At 41.8% G+C, this 25,062-nt stretch overlaps 1 protein-coding gene across 10 annotated transcripts in view; it reads right to left on the reverse strand.

Moving 5' to 3' along the window:
- Positions 1–15,568, reverse strand: part of ZNF462 (zinc finger protein 462) — a 142,463-nt gene extending 126,895 nt beyond the window's left edge. For 8 of the 10 annotated variants that reach the window (XR_009702073.1, XM_061200146.1, XM_061200147.1 and 5 more), the window contains exon 1: positions 12,348–12,571. The gene's annotated coding sequence lies outside the window, so the exon portion shown is untranslated. Of the gene's footprint in view, positions 1–11,664; positions 11,684–12,347; positions 12,572–15,496 lie in introns of those variants that run through there. The other 2 variants (XM_061200140.1, XM_061200142.1) reach the window with 2 other exon arrangements.
- Positions 15,569–25,062: the final 9,494 nt, after the last annotated feature.

The following is a 25,062-nucleotide window of genomic DNA, read 5'->3' on the forward strand; positions in this document are numbered from 1 at the left end:
TTTTATGCTTCAAGATTCCCATGTGCTGACTTATTAATGTTTTTCAGCCATATTTGACTCAAAAACTTGAAAATTTATTTTTCTGTAGACATCAATACGAGCCATATAATATGTGCGTGGTCACAGACAAGATGATGTTGCCACCAACTTTTTTACTAAAATGGGGAAAAAGATGATGGGAAGTTGGCAAGAAGGGACAAAGGACGAGGAGGAACGCACTGGGAACATCGGAAATTCACCATTCAGAAGCTGCTTCAGAGAAGATCGCTAACACTTACCTGTGCTGGGGTCAATTTTGTTAATTGTAGTTGACGTCTAGAAACGGGGTTATGAATATAATTATCATGAAGCAGCAATTGGGCAATCACAACCTAATTAAACCCACTGACTAGATTATCTTGTTTTTCCCTTAATAATCACATAACATTTAACACTTGCTCATTTCAGGACCTATGGGTGATGTTCATTCATTATTAACAAGCTACAGCCACTGGTCAGAGAAAGACTGGGTGAGGGATTCAAACACTTGAGTCAGCCAAGGGGTGGGGAGAAATTTCAGGGACATCTGAAATCTGTCCTTCAATCCCACTTCACTGCTCAGCCTCCCAAAATTACTAATGAGAGGCAAAGCCACGGGAGAAGATGGAAAGAATGATGAGAACTTCCACACAAGCGCAAGGATACAGTTCTGCTTTCTTAAATGGGTGCTATTTTATGTGATCTATACAATGTGCTTTTTCACATTTTAATGCCATCTGCCTTGGGAGCGGTGATTTTCTTTTCAGGATAATAGAGGATTCCTCCACCAGGCCTAAATACATAAACTTTATACATTTACCTCCTCAGACAGGCTCTAAAGCTCCCTCTCCTCCCCGGCTCTCATGCTGAGTGGGTTCTCAAATTCAGTGTCCTGTTCCCAAGTGGATGTCACTGCACCCACAAAGAGACCTTGACCCAATTCACCTTCACTTTCTGCAGTGCTCCTGAGGGTAGCCCGGGTAGACTTCTCTTCAAAACATTAAGAGGAAGATTGAAGAAACATGTAAAGGACTGGTCTTTGAGACAGGCTGGTCTGAGGGAGCATCTTAGATGGCTGGGCACTATAGCTCAGGCTGAAGACAATCCCTGTGGCTCTAAAATTAGAAATTCCATGGGACTTCCCTGGTGGTCCAATGGTTAAAGACTCCACACTCCCAATGCAGGGGACCAGGGTTCGATCCCCGGTCAGGGAACTAGATCCTGCATGCCACCACTAAAGATGCTGCAACTAATACCTGGCAGAGCCAAATAAATAAATAAATATTTAACAAAAAAAAAAAAAAAAAAAAAGACTCCGTGCTTCCACTGCAGGGGGCATGGGTTTCCCTGGTTGGGGAACTAAGATCCCGCATGCCACAAGGTGCGGCCATAAATAAATAAATAAATAAAATTAGAAATTCCACCCACAGAACTGCCCATTTTGGTACAGTTCAATTTTACTCTCTTCAACTATGTAGTTATTTTTTTCTGAGCCGTTTTCCCACTAAAGGACTTTATCTAAGAAAACAATGGTTCTGATAAGTTTGGTAGACAATGATACGGATGATGGGTAAAAGTGGGTGACTTTGTGACCTCCTCTAGGACGCTTTAGACACAGGACACATGCTTATCCTCCTACCCAGGTTTTGGGTATGAGTCTGTCTAGGGACAGATGATCACCTGAACAGATCCATGGCAAAGTTAAGATTTTTATAAAACCACCACCAGTTGCTTCAAGGTTAAAGAGTCTACTCAGCAATTAACACCAACCGCCTGTCCTACAGAAAAGCTACTGCCCTGGATATCTGAGGGATATCTGGACCTGCTCCATGGCCCTTAGTACAGCTTGTTACTCTATTAAGGGCATTTGTGGTCATCCCTGAACAACAGCTTCCTTACTGTACCGTGATATTTCAGGGAGGGGCAAATAAAACCAAAACATCCATCATGTCTCCATGATCTAAATAGAGCACATGGTGATCACTTAAGGGCGTGGAGGATACTAGCACCCATGCTTTGAAGAGTACCTGCACTATTTTCCAAAAACGACCCTTAGACAGTGGAACTAATTTTCAAATATGTCCCTGTGGCTTTTGAAAACATTTCTCCTGCTTGCAGTAACCAGAGCCAGTACAGGGCACTCAGGCTTTCAAAAGGGGCCCTAAGAAGAGAAAAAGTTAAGACACCTTCTCTACATAAAAAAAAGTCATACAGCATTATCTTTCTGCTTGTAACAGGGAGGGGCTCCTTTTAAATAGCCACGTGTATAACTACGTTACACTACTGAACTTGATACAGTACAATTTTTTTTTAATTTATTCTCTAAATTTCCCCCTACATGGTCTCTTGGGCTTTTTTTTTTACCATCTCCTCTGTAACTCAGAAGAACAAAGAGAGGACACTCTTTAGTTAAACACACTTTGTCAAGCTATTACAATAAGTTATCTCTCTCATATCAACTAATATATTACAATTAATTTTCCATTAAGCTCAGAGTTCCTTCCAGAACACCAGGATATACTCCTGGCATAAGCAACTGGAAGAGACAAACCATCCGAAACATAAGCTATTAGCAAACGTAAGTAATAACCGGGGCCAGTTCCCAGAAGCTGAGAGCCAGGAGGTGGTCTCCCCATGTGTGCATCCTGGCTCCCCCATTATATAGCTCCATGAAACTTGGGTAAATTACTTCCCCGACTTCAGCTTTCTCTACCATAGGAAAAGTCCCTGGTTCATATTAAATGTTAAATAAATGTTACCTAGTATTAATATTAACTATGAGTCACTCCAAGAAGGGAAAGAGCGTTCTGTTAACGGTTTATGTGATATTCCCACTCTATAGAGGAGTTGGCAGAATTTTTTGATGAAGCAATCATTTTTAATCTCGTTATGGAAGGTCTTCTTACCCAACATCAGAAGGGACAATACTCAGTTGACAGCAGAAGAGGGGGAGAAGTTTTTTTTTTTATTGAAGTATAGTTGATTTACAATGTTGTGTTAATTTCTGCTGTGCAGCGAAGCGACTCAGTTATACACATATTCACATTCTTTTTTATATTCTTTTCCATTATGGTTTATCCCAGGAGATTGGCTATAGTTCCCTGTGCTATACAGTAGGACCTCATTGTTTATCCATTCTAAATGTAATAGTTTGCATCTACCAACCCCAAACTCCCAGTCCATCCTTCCCCCGAGGGGGAGAAGTTCTTGTAGCTGAACTCTGACATTCAAATGAAAATGGTCTCTTCCACCCAGATCCCTTTCCCAGTTATCATTATGAAATAGTAATTAACAGTCTTCAGGGAAGACCATTTAAGAAAGAAACCATCGAAGAGAAAAGTTTCTGGGTGATAAGTACTTGTTATTGAAATCTTTACATAATCTCTAGCTGGTATCTATGTTTTGGCCATCTTCAGCCGATAACCCAGTGTTCAAATTTTACCCCACGTGTAGGACCCCCAGATCAGGTCCAATCTGGGTTGGGAAATTGATGTGGGATTGCTGACTAACTGGTCACACAGAGGGATGATGTAATTAGGGATTAGAATAGCTAAACGTTCTGGACCACGGTGGCCTTATTTTGGATTTTAAAATGCCAAGACTGGATTGACAGACCAGCCTGGGATGCACGGCTCCAGCAAATGGCTTAATTCCAAACTGGACACAGGTGGTCATCACGGTCTATGCCTTTCCCCTCTGAAGTAAGCACATCTTTGTTCCTCACTTCTTCTAACACCCGGGGCGCAGGTAGAGAAGCTCTATGGATAACCTTAGCGAGGACTATCACATGTTCTGCCCATTAATAATGCAACTACTTTCTGCTGTGCTCTATTCTCTACTTTGCTCCTTTTCCAGGAAAATCTCCACCTAACTCTACTTACTTAATCAGCTCCTGCAAGTTTCCATCTGCCCTTTAGCAGCAACGCCGTATTTGTAACCCCAAAGTCACATAGATTGTCTCCCAAGCCCAATTCTATGTTTTACAATAAGAACTGACCAAAGAATGTGGGTCTGAGCACTGGTCTTCATATTTCACATGCAATAGGTACCAAATTACAAGGTCTTTTTTCACTTGCTTTATTGTTTTCTTAAAAGCAATGCCTTTCTTCCTGTAGGCTCTTCCCAGTGGACAGACCTCTTCTCTTCTGACTTGTCAATCATTCTCCTGCCTCTCTTCTCCTTTTCCTTCTCCCATCCAAGCAGTCTCTCCATCCCAGCAAATTTCCACCACGTAATTATGGCAATGCTTTAGCTTACTTTTCTGTTAGCTTAACAACCCTATTTTCTACTTGTGCTGAAAAATGCTACTGTTTGCTTTTCTGATGGGCTAATCCGTGTATCCTTTCAAGGCGTAACTTCCCCTACCATGATAGCAGCTGGAGCACTGATTCACAGGTGCCTTCCAAAGCTTTTCATTAGCAATAGAAATGAGATGGTTTAGAAACCCATTTCTTAATCTGCAGGTGAGTATTGGAACCTTTGTGCAGCAAACATCTTTCAAGTATCCCACATTGTGCCACTACACAATTATTTTCTGCCTAATAATTACAATGGTATAGGCACATTTGTCCCGTTAAAAGGGAGAATGTTCCCTCAAAGGAGATCAGCACCCTGCCTTTCCCCCAACCTCTCTGGCATTTACCAGCTCAAGAGAAAAGCACTCAGCTGACATGAGCAAAACTGAAGGGCAGTGACTTTCCCTTCTTAAATCTGAACAGGGAAGAGAAGAATTCCAAAATGTGATGGCCTTAGCTCGTGTTCTGGTTCAACTGGCCAGACGAGGGTTTAGGGAGCGAACTGGCCTTCCCCAGCCGGGCTGTGCGGCAGCTAAGCCTCTCCACAAATCCTGAGCTTCATTACTTCTGACACAGTTGTCTCGCCGGGGCCTCGAGCTCCTTTTGTACTCAAACCAATCTGAATCCAAAGATAAGTCTTGCCTACTCATCTTGGACAAATGCTTAATTTCCTACTAAGTGATCCTAACACATTTTCAACAGGACCCACTGGTTGCTTGTGGAATTTTCCCCATCTCTCCTTGCACGGTCTTTGTGAAAAGTCTACTCGAAAGCCTGGCAAGTAACTTTCTGAATTAAGCAGTCTTCATCCTCAAGGATTTATTTTTTGAACAAATAAGTACCTCCCCACCTTCCCTTCACCCTCTGGAGCAGGCTCTGCTCTCTCAATGAAGTTGGGGGTAAGCTGTGGACAGAGCCGGCAGAAGTGTTTTCTTAATATTCAGAAGCAACATGCAGTGAACTAAACAAGCAAACACATGAAAGCAAGGAAATCAATACCAAAATACCCATGACCTGGCACAAAATGAAACCTTCCCTCCAAGAATAACGCAAGAAAAAAACCCTCTCCAGCTACGAATTAGGCAAGAATGCTTTGAAGACACCAAGTCATCTGCTTACCAGAATTAAAAGACAATGCACTTGCAGGTGAACCATATGGGTAACCTCTCAGCCCACACTACTCTGCCTCTTGTCCTTCCAAGCCCTGAAAACTCCAACTTGGTGTTGGAGCCACAGATCCCAAGACTACAAACCCTATGTATGCGTCAACTGATAAGGACAGGATCCCTTAGAAAGTGGATACATTTTACAACAGCATTTCTGAGCAGAAAATGTAAAGCCAATTGCTCAGTGCGTGCAGTTCCCCAGATACAAAGTTCAAGGGGACAAAAGATTCAAAACAGCTTCCTAATAAACTGTCAATGCAACCTAAATTCATAAAAATCCATTTTCCTTCACTTGCAAACTTCTCCTCCTAGGTTTTATAAATCCCAGAGACAGTTCCATTTAGGATTATCTTCTCTCCAATACCCCCCCCCAACTTTTTTTTTTTTTTTTTTCTTCCTCAGTACTGGCATGCAAACCATGCTGTTTTAACTTCTTTCCTGTTCTCCCAGTTCTTCTGGAACATTTTATTTTCGACAGTCAACTCATCTGGAGGAATGCCACACTGAGGTCCAACTGTTTATAGCGTTAACTGTGTTTCTGCCAGAAGTCCACATCCAGCCCTACCTTCTCCAGACTGCCTCCTGGATTAAGAATTTATGCTTTCGTTTGGAAGAAGCTTAGAAAATGTGGAAACTTCCAAACATCACTCTTCTTCTTTACAAAGTTACTCTCACTTGTCCAAGAGGAATCAGAAATGGAAAGCTGTCATCACCCTTCTTCAAGTACTGTCCCATCCCTCTCTCACGGTTAAATGTTGCACGTGCTGTTCAAACGGCATTTAAAGGATGACTTCATGTCTACTGGGGCATGGGAAATAGCTAGCCATGGGTCTGCAAGAGAGAACTGGGCCTCAAGAAGATACATGGAGGGCACATTTTTGGATGAGTCTGGAACACTGGGAAGCCACCAGTCATCGTTTTAGACTGGATTTCACTCTCTTGGGCATTCATCGGTATTACAAAATGGCATCTCTGCAAGAAGCCAATTGAAATCTGTACCAGGTTGCAAAACAGATCCTCAGAGTCCAATTGTGGGCACTTTGGTAAGTTGCAGTAGACCCAGACAAACTTCCAAAGAAGGGCATTTGAAAAGGACTCCCCAGCCCTGGATGACAGAACTACAGAGAGGAGGACAATTAGAAGAAAATCACAGCTACAGACCCAAGAGCTAAAAGTCCCACGAACAGAATTGGCCTCTGGAGCGTATCACTTCTATGAAGGACCATGCTCAGCCCCGGGCTCCCCAACATGCTACACTCAGCTAACAAAAATCAATACTCCTGCCCCACTAGCATATGATTTCAGGGTTTCTCAGACAGCCTTGCACCCTGGAGAGGAGAGCTGGTGTTTCACATGCCGCTACAATCGTGGGCAGTAGGGCAGTGGAAAGGGCACTGGACTAGGAGTCAGCCGACCTGAGTTCTAGGCCTGGCTTTATTACAAATGAACTTTCTGACCTGTGCAAGTCACCTCACGTCTCTGTGCCAGTTTCCTCCTCAGTACGATGCGGGGGGAGGGGCAGATATGAAGGAGATGATCTCTCTAAGGCACAAAAAAACTAGCTTCTCAATGAAAAGTTCTGAAAGGTGACTATCAGATACTTAATATTCATCATTCAGGGTGTTACCAAGTAGTCAATTTTTAAATGATTTTTATGTTAATTTCTACTTGGGAAATAATATATTTGTCCATAACCCCCAAAATCTCAGCTTAATTCCGATGTTCCCCGGAGTTCTTTCATAATACAATCAATGCCTCTTTTCTTTTCCTTTCTTATTTTTTTAAGCAACCTTCCCCAAACTAAGACTTGTGCTATTAAAAGAGCTTAGAACTTCCCATTTCCTTGCTAGGGCTAAAATTAAACTGTCCATTCCTTAGGGCCCAACATAACATCTGCCAGATGTCTTGGCATATCACACAAGAAGAGGAATTTTCTTCTAACATTATCTACTTTCCTCTCTGTTTGCTCATAATCAATTAATAGGTCACCAACACCCAGCTAATGTTTCCCTCAAAGTCACCAACTTCCTAAGTATGTGAACTTCACAAGATGCTTGCTTTCACACACACACACACACTCTCTCTCACAGACACTTGATTTTTTTTTTTTTTCAGCTCACTAGATTTTAGTAATAGACACTGGAAATATTTCCCCCACTTCTTCTGAATTTCCTTAGTTTCCATATACCAATATCCAGTCATACACCCATGTCAGGTCCTTTGCAATCTTAGTTCATTATTTATATATTTCCTAATTTGTGAGTGTGGCATTGTGAAATAGCTTCTCTATTCCCCAGCCATCAACTTGAAACATTCAGTGCAGCTTTGTCAGTGTTCTGTCCCATGAGGCAGTGAACTATAAGTCTGATAAAGGCACATACCACAAAGAAGATAAGTAAGGTTACCTTAACCAAGAAATCTCAATACCAGGAAAGAATCCAAGATAGACTAGACCCTATTAAACTCCATCACACTGAAAACGGGACTCTTTCCCAAGGCAACTTTACCATTCTTTCCTTTCAGGAAAACTGACCACAAGTACTTTAAAGTCCATTAGTACAGTTGGATTTCTTTTTTCCCCTACTGTCTTCCAGAAGACTCATTAGAAAGAAAAAAAAAAAAAATATATATATATATATATATACACACACACATATATATACAAAATAATTATTTCATCTAAAAGTTGTCTCCAACTCCAAAGAGTAAGGAAAAAAACAAATCCTGGAGGAATGTGATCAATGAATTAGATGGACATAAATCTAATATGAGAAGGATTGTGGAATCCGAAGACCCAACAAGAATCTTCTCTATGGCAGTGTGCATCACAGCTCACATATACTTCTCCAGAATGATTTCTCTCTGTGATATATTAGAGCAAATTAGGTAAAAACTTGCCTAATGAGCCTCATCAACTTGACGTCTCAAAAACAAAAAGGATCTCTGAGCTTTGACATCAAATGAGAAGGTCCCATTGGACACTTTTTATTGCTCTCATAGTGGTTTATCCTAAGTACTTGTCCCATTTCAAATGCATATATCTAGAAAAATGCAAAAAACCATGTCTTGAATATAATGGTACTTCTCATGTTGGTGAAGCGCATCAGAGATGGATATGTCTCTTAGGTAACCAGTTAGAACACATTCTCAAAACTCCAAAATGCCTCTTAGATACCTAATTATTTTCCCTCCAGATAAACCTCAGCTCTAAGGCTGAATATTTGGTGGCAAAGTAAAAAATATGAGTCAAAAAACATGGTTGCTGGACTGGCAACCAGTTTGTCAGCTTTTTTCCCTATTGAAAGAAGTATTTAACCAGATTTCCTGGTATCAACATCAACAACAAAGACATCATGGAAGTTTGCTTCAAGATCAACGTGTAATGTACTTATGTTTACATAAACATATATGGTTAATTAGATGCAAAACTTTCTGGTAATTACTTCCCCAAATAACTCTTTTTATCCCATTGCATTTGAACTTCTGAGTTTGAATATGTAGCAAATACATATATGCATTAGTAATTTTAAACATAACATTGCTGACATTCTACTTAAGAGCAAAAGTAATGGTATCAAAAAGTAACATTCAATAAATGAATAATGAAAGGTATGATTCCAAGTAAGATTTTTTTAAGTGTCTTGGAGAGCCCTAGGTTTTTAATAACGAAGCAGAGCTCTGAAGAGAAGTATTTTTAAATGAGCATACACATCAACTGCAAATCTTGAAAACCATACATCTTCGTCTGCAAAAACAGGGTTTTACTTCATTGACCATGGACAATTATCAGCTAAAAAACCATGTATTTCTCCTCTCCTTTCACACCCGTCAGAAGAACAATAACCCTCAATTAATGACACAACAGTTTGGTTTGAAAAATGTGATGTTGTCATATACAGCACTGAGCATTTACTGAATGACACTGCTCCCAGCTACTCAACAGAATATAATTACATCTGGAATCTAAAACCACCTCAATCTGCACAAAAATACTGTGGACATAAAGAACTTTACACACACACAAATCCGACACATAATGAGAAAGCAAAGCAAGAAAAAAGCTGGTATAAGTCGCTCACCAATGTGTTCCTTATTTCTGTTGAAGCTGGTACCTTGCTATATTTCTCCTTAGTTGAAAACGAGGTCCAATCAGCCTCCTTACAATATATTATTAATTGGTTCTGAATCTCCTCCAAGTTTTCATTCCACTGTGGAGCCTTCCTCACCTATCTTCAAGAGTCCGTCTAAAATTCTTCCAACATCTTCCCTCATCCTCAAGATGGCTACCTTACCTAATGGAAAAGCAACATCTTCATGGTTGGCTTTTATAAATTCCTCAAGCATTTCAGGATTTAGTTCTTTACTTGGATCAATTACATACATTCTCTAGAACTAATCTGTGAAGAACTCCAATCAATGTGTGTGGACTGGGTAGGTTTGGGTCCTTTCTTCAAATCATCCTCACAAAATGTCTTCCTCTAAGACTAATAAATTCCTCCCAATTAGAAAGGTGAAGCTACCTGGACAGAAGGTTTTCTCAACTGACATAACACTTAAAAATTTTGTTTCCATAGTGACATTGTTAAGAAGACATCTGATATTTCTGAAGACTTAACAATACTTGAGAACACAGAAAAAAACAGCAGAATGGAAGGGAAGAGGGAAAACAAAGGAACTAAAAGAAGGCCTAATACACAAATGCAGCATCCTGAAAAGAAATGTAGACCTTCAAGAAACTGGTGTCAGCCAGTCTTAGAGTTCCTCTGAGATCTTGCAGGATTTGCCGTTGCTGCTGTTGTTTTGCAGAAATCAACCCCAACCAGACAATAAAGTCTTGCAATGCATCAAAACATGATGATAACCAAGCCCCAGAACTCCAAAAATCTCAGCTCAGGGCCACCACCATCTTCACAATGAGGAAATCACATTTCCTGGTGACTTGCAGGAGACCTGGAGCAGCTTAAAAGTTGTGTGAAGACCTCAGTGGAAAAATGTTTAAGGTTTTCCTTGCCTTTCCCGAAGGAGGTCAAAACCCTCAGGTCCACTCAAAAGGAGAGAAAAAAAATTCCAAAAGTTTACTTTAAATTGGCAACAAACGCCTCCATAACTTGTGAAAGCACTCCTTAGGTGGGAGAAAAATGTGAGCAGCCCTTCCAATCCCCTCATTTCCTTGCATAATGAACAGATAGTGAGGAACCACCACAAGATTCACCCCCTGGAAAGGGAGAAGGAGAAGGCTGGCAAGCCTCCTCCTCCAGCCATCACCAACAGAGCTTCAAAATGGAGACATCCATAATTTTATAAACACTTCTCAGCTTTGTCTCCTGGAAACCCGCTCTCCTCCATTTTCTGGTGGAGTTAACAACATGACACGGGCTTACCTGACTCAGTTCCCAGCTCTCAACCAAACTACTTACTTCCTCAAAAATCCTGCAAGCCACCTCCAGAAACAAAACCAAAGCAAACCAAACAGCCAACACAGACACTCAGACACAGCCCCCCGGGAGCCCTGGGAGAAAGCCCCAACTGGTTGGTCTTTTCCCATCCCAGACGCGTGCTTAAAAATGAAACTTTTTTTTTTTTTTTTTTCAGTAGGGGAGGAATATAAAAGGAACTCCAGGCAGCCTCCCTCGGTCTCTGTAGGTTAGAAGCTACGATGAAAAGAAAATAAGGGTTCCTCCAGGAATGGTGAAAAGCCTGGAGAACGAACGTGAGAAGAAGCTTTGTGTTTTGGAGTCTGGAGTGGAACCAAGGCAGACAGCTTGCAAATGGAGGACAGGGAGATAAAGAAAGGGAAAGAGAGGGGCTGCTCCTCCGGTGGGCGGCTGCGGCTTCCCCTCGCGCCTGCAAGGAGGACAGACCCCTGGGAACTGCACCAGGAGTCAGGCGACCCCCGGGCCCCTGCTTGGGGTCTTTTCTCCCTTCCTCAGAGGAGAGCCAAGCGTGTGTAATGGCTTCTCCTCTCCAGAAACCGTTGTCCTCCTCCACCAGACGCTTCTGAACCCCCAGCCTGGAGACAGCTCCTCAGCGGCTCCTGAACCTGCGCCCCCCCCCCAACGCCGGCCGGCGCCCCCCAGCTCCTCGCCTATCTGCTCACCAGCAGCACCGGCAGCCGCCGCCGCCGCCCCCCGACACATCCCGACCCCGCATCCCAACTTCGGGGAGAGAGCGAGCGAGCCAAATACCTGAGGAAGAGGGGGGTGCCAATCCGCACGGCTTTGCCATCGGGCTGGGGACAAGCAGACAGAGAGGGGGAAAGGAAGGAGAGGGACAGAGAAAGAAAGAGGTCAACCCGCTCAGGTCGGGGCGGCCGGGAGCGCTCCCTCCTCTGCCCCTCGCTCTTTCCCTCTGGCTCTCGGCTCAGGTCTCCCCGACTCCCGCCCTCCGCCCCCCTCTCTGTCCCTTACTCCTGTGCCCACACCAGGAGCATCCGTCCTAAGGCTCCAGCTCTCTTCTCACTCATCTTTTATTTTCTCTTCTCTCCATAGAACTACACGAAATTAATTAAGCCACAGCGCTCCGCTCCCCCCTCCCCCCAGCTGAAGGAGCAGCCAGCAGGAAAAGCACAGCCACCTCCACTGCCACCACCACCACCTTCTCCTCCTCTTCCTCCCTCGCTTCTCCTCCTCCTCCTCTTCCTCCTCCCCCTCCAGCTCTCCCTCCTCCTCCTCCTTCCCCCCTCCTCCTCCTCTCCTCGCTCGCTTCTTCTCTTCCAACAGCCAGTCCACGCAGGGGACTTCCTCTCCTCCCCGCTCCACCAACCCTCCTTGGCCGAATGAATGAGCGCGTTTGTGCCTCCACCACCCCGTGCTCTCCTCCCCGCAGCACTCGGACCACCCCGAGGTGCTGGTTAATTGCAGTAACTTACTGAAGAAGCGTCCCGGCGCCGGGAGGTGTTTCGGGTTCTCCAGCCCCACCGCCTCCTTATCCTTTTTCTCTTTCTCCTCTTCCTGCTCGGGTTATTGTTGTGGAAGTTGTTTGGGAGTCTCATGTGCTTCTGCCGGGTCTCAGCAATGGAGGATCGCCATCTTCCCTGCCTTCCTCGGCTCCTCAGACTCGCTGCAGCTGCAGATGACCTGAGATATCCGTCTCTCTCTCCCTCTCCCTCTCTCTCCCTCCCTCCCTCTCCCTCTCACTCTCTCCCTCTCTCTCTCTCCTCTTCTCTCTCCTCTCCCTTTCCCTCGCGCGCTCTCTCTCTCTCTCCCTCTCCCTCCCTCTGTGTCTCTCTCTGAATAATGAGCAACCAGAGGGAGAGAGAAAGCAAGACAGAAAGAGAGAAGGCAGACAATCTTCTCCTGCCACACAAAACGCCGGAGCACCAGGGGGTGCGCGAAGCCTTTCTAATAACAACAACAACGCGCAGGAGAGAGAAAGAAAAAAGAAAGAAAGAAATGAGGAAAGGGCTGCAGGGGGGGAAAAGGAAGAATTATCCAAGAGCTGAGAAGACCAGAAGGAGAAGGTGGAGGAGATGCTGAGGCTGCGGCTGCTGTCCCCCCGCCCCCCCGCCCCCCCCCCCCCCCCCCGCTGAACCCCAGAAGGAGGCAAGGTGGTTGCAAAGTTAAGGCTGGGACATTGTCTTTGTCACTCAGAGCAACACAGAGCCAGGCCAGTGAGACGCAAGAGGAGGCGGTGGCGGAGGACGAGGTGGTGGTGGTGGAGGAGGAGGAGGAAGAGGAGGAGAAGGAGGCAAAGGAGGAGGAGAAGGGGAAGAGGCAGATGAGATGAATAAAGACCTGCGGAGAAGGCGGTGCGAGGAGCGCGGCGGCCGGGCTCAGGCGTGCGCGCTCGCGTCCCGGAGGCGCCCGGCCGCCCCGGCCGGCGGAGGAAGCCCCCAGTGAGGACCCTGCCCGGTCGCTCATAGCGCTCCCACCATCAGCCCTGCCCGAGGCGCCGAGCCCCGGCCCCAGAGAGTCCCTCGCACGCATCCATCTAGAGGCCAATCTTTGCAAAGAACACACATTGGGAACTAGAGGTTGCAAGTCTAAACCCAGATCAACCACGTGGGGCTTTTTAATCCCTTTCCAGCTTGCGGGGTATCTCCAGTGAAAAGCTCAAATTGTCCATTACTGACACGTATTTTGAAGTCTTCTCCTCCGAAATAAAGGCTCATTGTGCACTTTATTTCTTTTCTGATATGGTAAGGGGGGGGTTGGGGGAGGAAAGAACCCATCATTCTGAGCCTCGGAACCACCACTTTCTTTTCCTAACTTGTGAAGTGTTTTGACGGCGCACCAAAACGGGGGGGGGGGGGGGGGAAGCCTACTTAAATAACTTTACACCCTTCCAGCCCCGCGTTGCTTGCACTTTCTGGCTGATCATCTAAAGGCTCGGAAAGTAACAATCAGAGCTCCTAATGATAAGGTGTCATGGTGTTGAAGACAAGAGAACCAAGATGAAGCTTTCACACCTTGAATTTTTATTTAGTGTAATTTCCCACAAATCGTTCTGAACTATTTATTTTGCAAAGGAGTGGGTTTACCCTCCTCTCTCACTAGGTCTAATGTCTCCTAAGGCTTTAATTTGATGGTGGGGAGGGGGGCGGGGGGTGGTGCCTACAGTATAAAAAAATCAATATAGCAAGTCAGAAGCAATTGAAGTTCAAGGGCATGGGCTGCTTGTACCATTTCTATTTCTCGCATCCTCGAGCTGGACATCAACAGCCTCGGGAGAGAGAAACACGCAGCGCGCGGGGCAGAGACCTTAATTAAAGTTTCTTTTGTCCGCGTCTGAATTGGGGGATGTTGCTGGATTCCTTTGCATTGGGGAGCGCGCATCCGGTGGAGAAGGCGCGGTGGGGAGGATCCAGGGCAAGACTGTCCTCTGTAATACTCACTACCTCCCCCGCAAACCCAACAACAGTCCGAGAAGATATCCCCGTAAACCCACACAATGAAGGGGAGGAGGAGACGCGCGCGGAGTTGGTTCCCACCAGACAGCGGGGTTTTATAAACAGATCGGAATCCTTTTCCAAGCTTTTCCCCAATCGTTTATTCCGGGGCAGAATCTCTCACCCAGAGACACGATTTCACCCCCGTCCAGTCAACACTTCCTGCCCTTTCCTCCTCCCACTCACATTGAAAAGCTTGGGAGCCCTAAAAGGGTGTTGATGGCGGGGGTGATAAATAAATAAATAAATGACACTCTACGCGTGCGGTGGAGGAGAAAGGAGGGGGAGGGAGAGGCAAAGCGAGGAGAGGGAAGAGAAAAAGTAGGGAGAGGAGAAGCAGGAGGAGAAAGCTCCGAGGCGAAAGGGAAACAGTAGTCAAAGCAAGAAGAGAAAGAAGAAAGGAGAGAGGAGGACGGTAAGGCTGTTGAGGACTGAAATGACCCTGGCTTTGAACAGACTTGGGAGGACTCCCATTCCAGGTGCCTGGAAGGACCAGGGGATGGTCCTTCTGCCCCGAGCTCCTCCCCCCCCCCACCCCCGGGACCCCAGGGGTGTCTGAGCCCTGGCCGCCGCTCCCCCATAAATTCCTCGTGGCACCGAGAGGAAGCACGCCAGGTCTCCGCCGTCCCTTCACTGCCCCGGCTGATAATTTACCTCTTTGTCTTTAATAAAAAGCTGACTTTTTCTGTCAAGCTGGGAAAATAACAATCGTATTTCAGGTTGAAAGCTTCTATTACTGCTGGGTTTTGGAGGCTGTGATAAAATCTTCATCGACGTGAAGGTACCTTCTGGTTGGCTTGGGTCGGAAGTCCTAAGATGGGGGCCGCCCTTCCCCGGGGGCAGGGGGGCAGGGGGGCAGGGGCGCGGGGAACCCGGCGGTGCGGAGGGAGGAGGAAGCGACGAGGTCAGAGGAAACCCAAGACTCCTGGGGCACCAAAGGGCTTCCCGCAGTCGGGGAATGAGCCCTGGGGAGGAGCCTTTCGCGAGAACGTGAGCGCGCCCCAACACGCCTCAGACCTCATAAACCCACTTGGCAAAGACCGGGGAAGCGGCTGGCGGACCGGCTGCGGTGAACTCAAGAAATTAACCTTGCGCTGCAATTAAACGGGCTGCCGCCCTTTCAGACTCACCTCGAGCGACCGTGATAGAGAGCTCCCGAACCGGCCGCGGGGGGACCTGGCTCCTCCCTCCCGTCCCAGGAGAAGAGGACAAAAAGGGGAGATGGACTTGGAGATGGCCCCGCCCTTCAAACGCTCCAATCCTTGGAAACTAAACCTCCTCTCCAAGCCTCCACGTCTAGAAGGGACAAAGGCAGCGAGGAGATCCAGAGACCGATGGGGGAGATAGGTGGCTTTCGGGCTTCTCAAGTGGGTGCTTTGGGCGAAAGGTACAATGGCTGAGTTTCCATTCCAAATACAGGATAGTCTTTAGAAGACCATCTTCTGGTTTAGAAGCAAACTGACTTCCCAAAGCCGTGAAGCAAACTACTGCAAAACTCCCGCATAGCCCTGCTTTTTGAATGTGGAGGGCTAAAATTTCAGTTAACGATGCCATACACAAATTTTTCGACTTTTTTTGAAGTCACAAGTCTCTTAACTATCCATCCAAAATAATTGAAAGAAATTAACATGAAAGAAATAAACATGGTGGGGGAGTGGGCTTTTTGTTTGCCTGCTTGTTTTTATTGGGGGTAGCTTTCTTTCAAATGATAAGAAAGCATTTGGATAAATAAAAGCTAGGTCACTCAAGGAAAGTGTTGTGGCTGAAGGTTTTAGTGAAAACCTTGACAAACTTGGCACTTAAGTAACTGTAATTATGCTTTGCCATTAGCGGACCATTAAGATATACAGGAGAAAGTTCACACCTCCTGCTGTTTCATTCCCTAAGAATATTCACAAAGATAATACAAGCCTCCTTGGGTTATCTTCTCCACCAGGAGGGTTAATTTCTAAAATTTTTAATTAAAATGGAAAAGCTTAGGTTTTGTACACAGGCAACAATGTGAGGCAAGTCTCGTGGGGACACATTGGCTCCGTGAAATTTGCCTTTTGTTACTGTACCCTATGCCATTATTCCCCTGGAGTCATATGGGATTTCAAGACTTTGTTAATGTTCCAGGAAGTATGAATACGTGGGAAGTCTGGACTTTCTTCTCCCTTATCATGGGTGACTGGCATACAGACTCCTCATAAAGGGAAATTATGGCTCATCAAAAGAGTGACTTTATGAGCATTTATAGAATAATAAATCTTGCAATTTTAGTTCAAGAAACAGTGGAGTCCTATAATCAGAGTGACCCATGCAAATATGATCCACTTACTTGCCCAACTCTAGCAGGATAGGGATAGTCTATAAATCATTTTGGTTTTTAAAGGTTAGGAAAGGAAAGTGCCCAGACCTCTCAAAAGTGTTTATGGGGGGAAAGGGGACTTCTGTCCCCTACAGGAAGGAATCATGGAAAGAAGGAAGAGTTGGTCCAGAGGCTACATTAAAAAGATAGAATTTCAACTGAAACAGGAATGAATAGATGTTTTAATGTCATTGTTTCAATATTTACATTATATCATATAAAAAAGGAAAAGTCCTGCTTCCTGAAAACTATGCAAAAAAAAGTTCCAGTTTATAGTCCCACTTTCTAAATTCCAGTTGGAAAACTGTTCAAGCTGATGATTTTAGCAAAACAAAGAGTAGATGAATAGAGAGTATGGCTTTTTCAGAAGTCTTAATTATTCCGTCTTTAAACATTTGACCACACACCTCTTGAACTTGGTGGTATTTTCCTTCCTATGTAAAACTAATTTCCCATGCCATCCAATATAGTCTTTTTACTATTTGAGTTTATTTTCAATGGGCTATTTATTTTGAATTTTTGAGATCTTTTACTGTTGTTGGAAATGACTAGTCTTTGAAAAGTTTTTTTTAAAGACTTCAAATCGGATAATTATGGACTCTACAGATATCAAAAAAGTGAAGTCACTAACACACCTTCTTTCTGATCCCTTACCAAAAAATCAATATATTTTCATAAACCCAAACCTAAATATATGTAATTAGTTGACTAGTGTCCACGCCTAGGGAGAAGTGACTGAACGAAGACAAACGTGGATAATTCATGATTCTGAACAGCTCCCAAAGGAAGAGAAATTGCGATAACTTATATTAAACTTCCCCTGTGTGAATCTTTGTATGTATACCTTTGGGTACCAAGAAGATGTTTCAATAGCAATGTTCTAAAATAATTTTTTTTTAAGTCTTTTGCCCATAGGTAGAAGTTAAATTTACAGTTCTATCAAACTAGTTACTGTAATATGGACCATTCATGCGGAATGTCCATTAACCATTGAATATTTGTTTAGCATCTACAACATGCCATACTCAGATGAATACCAGGGATACAAAGATGAATAAGAGAAGATGAGTCAAAGTCTAAATGCATGATCTACTTCAGGAACCACTAGCTTTAAAATGCCATTATATGGATTTATATAGAACTTTAGATTTTTACTCACTCAAAAGCAATACAGGACTTTGGCCAATAAGGAGACTATGATTAATCTGAACATTTTTGTTCATACTATAGAGTTAGTAGGAAGTAATATTGTGTTAAAATAAAATTGTGGTATTTTATTTTAAAGGCAGTGTCTTGCCTTAACTCATAATTTAACATGAAATTCTAACTAGAGAAGATCTTTTTAGGAAGAAAGAGCTGTGTTAGATCAACTATGATCAGATTAACCAAAATTCATAAGAAAGACTCAACTGAAAGACTGTCTATTTTTTGAGGTATCCCGTCTAGCAGACAGACCAGTATTTCCAGATTCCTACTACTTGCATTCAAACTGAAGCCCAGAGAGGGGATGTGACCTAGTCAGGAACACAGAGCTGGTCAAAGGCAGTCAGCTCTACAAGCTATGGTTCCACGCAGTTTCCTAAAGTTATCATTCTGATATCACCTTCAAGACTTCTTTTTTTTTTTTGACATGTTCCATACTACTTGTACTGTTATTTACTTAACATCTATTACTTTTAAATGAACTTAAAAAAAATCTTAGCTCCATCAAAAGTAATATGACTAATGAAATCACAAGTCCCATGGGCTATTAATATAGAAAATTTTAATACACATCAAAATAAATATATTATTAAAATTAGAATAAAGAAAAAAGATTTTGGATTAAAAAACCAGTCTGATAGTATACATGCCAAACTCTTAATGGTAAGGAGTGAGAAAGGTGAAAAAGAAAGTGAGTTATTTTTTTGTGTACAAACAGGAATCACTTTTATAATTTAAAAACTAAGAAAAAATTGTATGGTCTAGTGGTGGCTAGCATAGCCCCAAAGTAAGCCTTTTCATTATATATACTTAGAGGAATTAAACATTAGCACAAGTCTTTTAAGTGCGATTTAACAATATATATTTAAAGTCTTAAAATGTTCACACTTTTTGTTCCCTTAATTCCTCCTCTTAGAATCTACCCTAAGGAAACAGTCAAAAATGTAGAAAAGATTTACACAAAAAAATGATAGAGGTAAAGTAAACAATTGAAAATAACTTGTGGGGCTTCCCTGGTGGCGCAGTGGTTGAGAGTTTGCCTGCCAATGCAGGGGACACGGGTTCGAGCCCTGGTCTGGGAAGATCCCACATGCCGCGGAGCAACTAGGCCCGTGAGCCACAATTACTGAGCCTGCGTGTCTGGAGCCTGTGCTCCGCAACAAGAGAGGCCGCGATAATGAGAGGCCTGCGCACCGCGATGAAGAGTGGCCCCCACTTGCCGCAACTAGAGAAAGCCCTCGCACAGAAACGAAGACTGAACACAGCCATAAATAAATAAATAAATAAAACCCAAAGTTTAAAAGAAAGAAAATAACTTGTGATTAGGAGAAGAGGAATGGTTAGTCGATAATAAATCCCCACTATGACATATTAGGCAGCTTAAAATTATTTACAAAGATTTTGTAATTAAATAGAAAAATGGCCTCATGCCAGGTAAAAGACCTAGACATAAAGGTATGATCACTTATTATTTTTTCATAATGCACACACTCAGAAATCACTTTCAAAGGAAATATACCAGCGTTGTCAATAGTAAATTGACTTATTAAAATTTTAGGAAATGTAGAACTTACAAATGATCTATATAAGTTATATAAGTATATAAACCACATATATACATATATGTGTGTGCATATACATATATACACACACGATGGAGTTGACTGCTTTGTTTGAACTGAATTGTCAATTATCTGTTTTAGTATTTCAAAACATTTTAAAGTTAAATGATAGAACCCACTTTTATGTGTCTGGTAATTATAAATATGTCTTGAAGATCTTATTAATATTGCTAATAAAACTGTGTCACAGTATCTGTTTTTCACAAAGATAATTTAATTTGCTTTTTACAGGGACAATAAGAAGATTTGAGTGAGTATTCTGAGTACATTTTAAATACAAAAGGAAATTTAGGACCAAAGAAATTGAATGATTTAACCTAAGGTCTTCTGACGCTAATAGTGTAAAGAAAACTAAAGTCCAGTTCTCCCAATTTCTACTGTTATGTTTTGAAATCTAGAATTCCATACAATCTCAAAAATATTGCCAAATGCTATCAAAGGAAATTTTCTTTTGGCCCATATGAAAAAAGGTTATCTTCATCAAATATGTGAATAAAAGCTCTGATACTCTTTTACACCTAAAAATTAGCAGAAATATATACTGTATATGTATCTATATGTACATTTATATTTCCCAATTGTTAAGAGTATATATAATTCTCAGTTGTTGGAAGATATGGAAACATAGACCCTCTAGTTCTCTGTTAGTGGGAATACGAAAAGTTTCAATCTTTCTGGATGTATTAGAAGTCTTTAACCCAGGAATTTAACTTTTAAAAATTGACTTAGGAAATATTCATAACTGTCATCAAAAACTTTTGTACAGGGCTTCCCTGGTGGTGCAGTGGTTGAGAATCTGCTTGCCAATGCAGGGGACACCGGTTCGAGCCCTGGTCTGGGAAGATCCCACATGCCGCGGAGCAACTAGGCCTGTGAACCACAACTACTGAGCCTGCGCGTCTGGAGCCTGTGCTCCGCAACAAGAGAGGCCGCGATAGTGAGAGGCCTGCGCACCGCAATGAAGAGTGGCCCCCGCTTGCCGCAACTAGAGAAAGCTCTCGCACAGAGACGAAGACCCAACACAGCCAAAAATAAATAAATAAAATAAATTTATAAAAAAAAACAAAAAAACTTTTGTACAAGGGAGTTCCTTGTGGCATTAATACCCCACAACAAGTGATTGGTTAAAGAAATTATGTTCATCTATGTAATAGTAAGTTATATAGCTATCAAATTCTGTAAGAAATATTAAATGATAGTGAAATATTTACATGATTTTTTGATAAGGGGAAAAATAGATTTCAAAACAATATGTATAACACCATCCCATATTTGTAAACATGTGTGTGTGCATCTAGGCATTGAAAAATAATTTTAAAAGTATAATCAAAGTGTTAACAGTAGTTTTTTCCAGGTGATGTAATTTTTTCTAGGTGATGTAATTATGGGTACATTATATATTTTTTTCCTCTGTGGCTTCTTAGATTTTTAAACATTTGTACAATGAATCTCTCTCTTTTGTAATTAGAAAGAAAAAGATTTAGAACTCCCAAATAAACTTTGCTAGCACAAGATTTCTTTTATATCATAAAGACTGACCAAACCAAATGTTTGTCTAATTTGTAAAAAACAAAAATTTTAACTGTGCGGTTTTGTTAATCATTATTGAAAATGCACACACCTTGAAATCCTTGCATACATTCATTTGATTCCCCAAACAGCCTTTACCCAGATTTCAATGCTTCTAGTACAGATTTTGAGTAATAACTTCCAGCACCAAGGTTAACTTGACTTTGCATCCACCAACCATCACCCATGACTCACCCCTTGTAGATTTCATGTGAGTTGCCCTTTCAGGAGCGACTATATATACTCTCTGCTGTCTACTATGTTGGGGTGTGCTTTCCCAGCAAGCTGCTGAAAACAGTGTTTCACAAAAGTTACTCATTGGCTACATGTTCTTTTAAGTGTCTGGAATGCAGAACAAGTTTATTTTTTAGTATCTTTCTGATGTTTTTCAAGGTGCATATTTTGAGTGAGTATTTATTGATTTAATGTTTATAATAAAGACAAATCCAGCTCTAACAACGAACATCTACTTACTAGTTTCCAGCTCCTGCTCTTATGAGTGATGACCCTGGGCTCCATGCATCAGTTTCCACATCTGTAAAAGAAGTATAATTAAATACTTATAGGATTGCCGAGGATTTTTTTAAATTAATTTTTATTGGAGTGTAGTTGATTTACAGTGTTGTGGTTATGAGGATTTTTTTAAAATGTATATAAGGAACATGAAAATCTGTAACTGCTAGCTAATATTATCTATGTTCTTTTTTTTTTTCTTTCTTTCTTTTTTTTTTTTTGATCACAGGGCGCAACATGTGGGATCTCAGTTCCCCCACCAGGGATTGAACCTGTGTCCCCTGCATTAGAAGCATGGATTCTTAACCACTGGACCACCAGGGAAGTCCCTGATCTATGTTCTTATAGCTTTACTGTGAGGTGGCCTAGGTGAGGTGAACAGCCCTAAATTTGGAGTCAAGGGTTAGGTATCGGACTTCCCTGGTGGCCCAGTGGTTAAGAATCCACCTGCCAGTGCAGGGGACACGGCTTCAAGCCCTGGTCTGGGAAGATCTCACATGTCACAGAGCAACTAAGCCTGTGCGCCACAACTACTGAGCCTGAGCTTTAGAGCCTGCGAGCCGCAACTACTGAAGCCCGTGCACCTAGAGCCCGTGCTCTGCAGCAAGAGAAGCCACAGCAATGAGAAGCCCATGCACGAAGAGTAGCCCCTGCTTGCTGCAACTAGAGAAAGCCCTCGTGCAGCAACGAAGACCCAACACAGCCAAAAATTATAAATAAATAAGTAAATTTATTTAAAAAAAAAAAGAATTAGGTATCTAGTCCAGGAAATCAAAACCAGAATATGTACACATAACAAAAGAAATTCATTATATTTAAACAAATCTTTAAAATCAACAGTGATCATTTAAAATAAAAAACCTAAATATGACTAATTGTATCTAAGTTCTCCTATTACTATTTATTTCTGTTAGTTCACTTTGTCATTTGCTAAAACTCAGCCACCAGGCATGTGGCAGTGGGGCCAAAGGGTTTTTTTGTTTTTTTTTTTAATTAATTTTTATTGGAGTATAGTTGCTTTACAATGTTGTGTTAGTTTCTACTGTACAGCAAAGTGAATCAGCTATACGTGTACATATATCCCCTCTTTTTCTTGGATTTCCTTCCCATTTAGATCACCACAGAGCATTGAGTAGAGTTCCCTGAGCTATACAGTAAGTTCTCATTACAAAGGTGTTTTAAAAGTGGAAAAGAAAATCTTAAAATCGAGAAGAATTTTTTATTGATATCTCAAATCCAAGAAATGGTTGTATAGGCTCAGAAAAATCCATACAATGCAGGAATTGTTATAATAAATGTAAATAAGTAAACTATAGCAAATGGGGAGCATTTTATTTTACTTCATTTTTCTGTGAATTGTATAGAGATCACCATTGTTCATTGGTCTAGCTTCTGGATCAGCACTGTTCTGTTGGAACACAATTTGAAAACCACTGATCTATTCCAGATGAGAAAATGGTCTCAAGGAAAAGTGATTTGCCCAGAATTACAGACTAAGGTATTGAAGATCCAGACCTACCCAGTTCCTCTTTATGGCAATTTCCGCTATTCTAGCAAAAGAGATTTCCTTGAGCTGGTATTAAACCAAAAACTCAGTTACCTTCTTTTTTCCTTCCCTCCTTCTCTTCCTCCTCCCTCTCTCCCTTCCTTTCTAAGGTTTCCCAGAAATGAGAAACTGTACTTTACATGACCAACAAAAATTAACGGCTTAGTCAACCAGTAAATAATTTTTATGCTTTCTCTAAATTATTTTGATGACTTTCAGTTCATTTCATCTTTTTTTCTAACCCAGAGGATTAGCAAAAGAGCTAATTGTGGTCTTCATATATCAACATCTTCTGCTCCTTGGGAATGTTTAGGGTTTTCCTTCACCTTTTTCTTTTCATCTTTCACTCTAAAAGGGTTTTTATAGGCTTAGGAACAGGAGAAAAAAACCAAAAAACAAAGGTGGCATAAGGTTTTTTTTCACCTGGAAAATTATAATTCTGCTTTTATTTCATATAGAGATATAAATGGAGAAACATAGCGCTATTCTACTTATCAGGGATCATGTGAAAGAAGAAAAGTTCATTGTTCTGGCCCTTTTGTGTTCACTCTATATCATGCAGCATTCACAAAGGAATTATTCCTATGATTGAGAAGAGAGATAGGCTGGTGCTCTCATTTGACTTACAACAGAGCCCTGAATTTGAAATTAGTAAGGACTTTTTAAATATCATGAACATGGAATTATAGTATCAACTTGGTTATCAAATTAACTCTGTGTATACGAGAACTGAATGATAAAGCATATAACATGGAAGAAGAAAAGCAATAGTGCTTGTTACTACCGTTCCATTTGACTATAGTCAGGATCTAGTAGATGCTCCTGTCCCATCCACTGAGGAGGCTGCAAAATCCAAGGCATCACAGGTGAACTGTCACCTGAACAACAACTCAGGAACATAAACCCTCATCAGGCAAAGGGATATGGTATTTGTAAGAGAAGATGCACAGATTTTGTCTGGAGGCTGGGAAAAGCCTTAACACACTGGATCAGAAATAGGAATCTCTGACACCTGTAAATGATCTCACAAAGCCTTTCCCATGTACATTTGTAAAATCTATTCTTCACAGCAGTTTATGACATGAAGATTATTTCTTCTGTTTTATATTTGGAGAAACCAAGGCTCAAAGCAGTCCAGTGACTTTGCATCAAGATCATTCAACGAGAACTTGGACTTGAATTCAGGACTTCTGATTCCAGATAGCATCATCTTTCTCATTGTCAAGTATTAAACTCCCAAGATGACATAGTAATATGTTTTTTCCATTTATCTATCTATCTATAGATATATTTCCTGATTATTTAGCAAATACAGAAAAATGAAAGAATATCTAGTCCCAAAACACAGAGAGAATTAGTATTATTCTCTGTGTTTCTTGTCTGTATTTCTCCCTTTGTGGTTTGATAGTCTATGTTCTTTGCTTATTTTTTTGTGTATGTGCATTTTGTGTGTGTATCTTTACATTGACTTGTGATGTTCACTTTATAGAGAATATTAACTCCTTCTAATATGTAATAAAATATTTTTCTTAGTTTTTATTTACTTTTAACTTTAATAATAATGCTTTTTGATACCTAAAAGTTAAAATTTTTATGTTTAAATTTATTGATCATTTTCTCTATGCTTTCTATCATTGGTATAGTTTATACTTTCAAGCCCCCTAATAGGACAACTATTCATTTACATGATTTGTTGTGTTTTTACTAATTCCAAGATTTTTATTTTCACATTTAACTCTACAAACTATGTACAATTTATTTTTTAATATGTGATATGAGGTAGGGGTTAAACTTAATTGCTTTCCAAATCATTAACTAAATCGTCTCAGCATTATTTAAAAAGCATCCTTCCTGAGACCTCCCGGCTCCACTGGCTGCGCAGGCGGCGGTAAA

Source organism: Eubalaena glacialis, chromosome 9 (genome assembly GCF_028564815.1).
Source record: "Eubalaena glacialis isolate mEubGla1 chromosome 9, mEubGla1.1.hap2.+ XY, whole genome shotgun sequence".
NCBI classification, from domain to species: Eukaryota; Metazoa; Chordata; class Mammalia; order Artiodactyla; family Balaenidae; genus Eubalaena; species Eubalaena glacialis.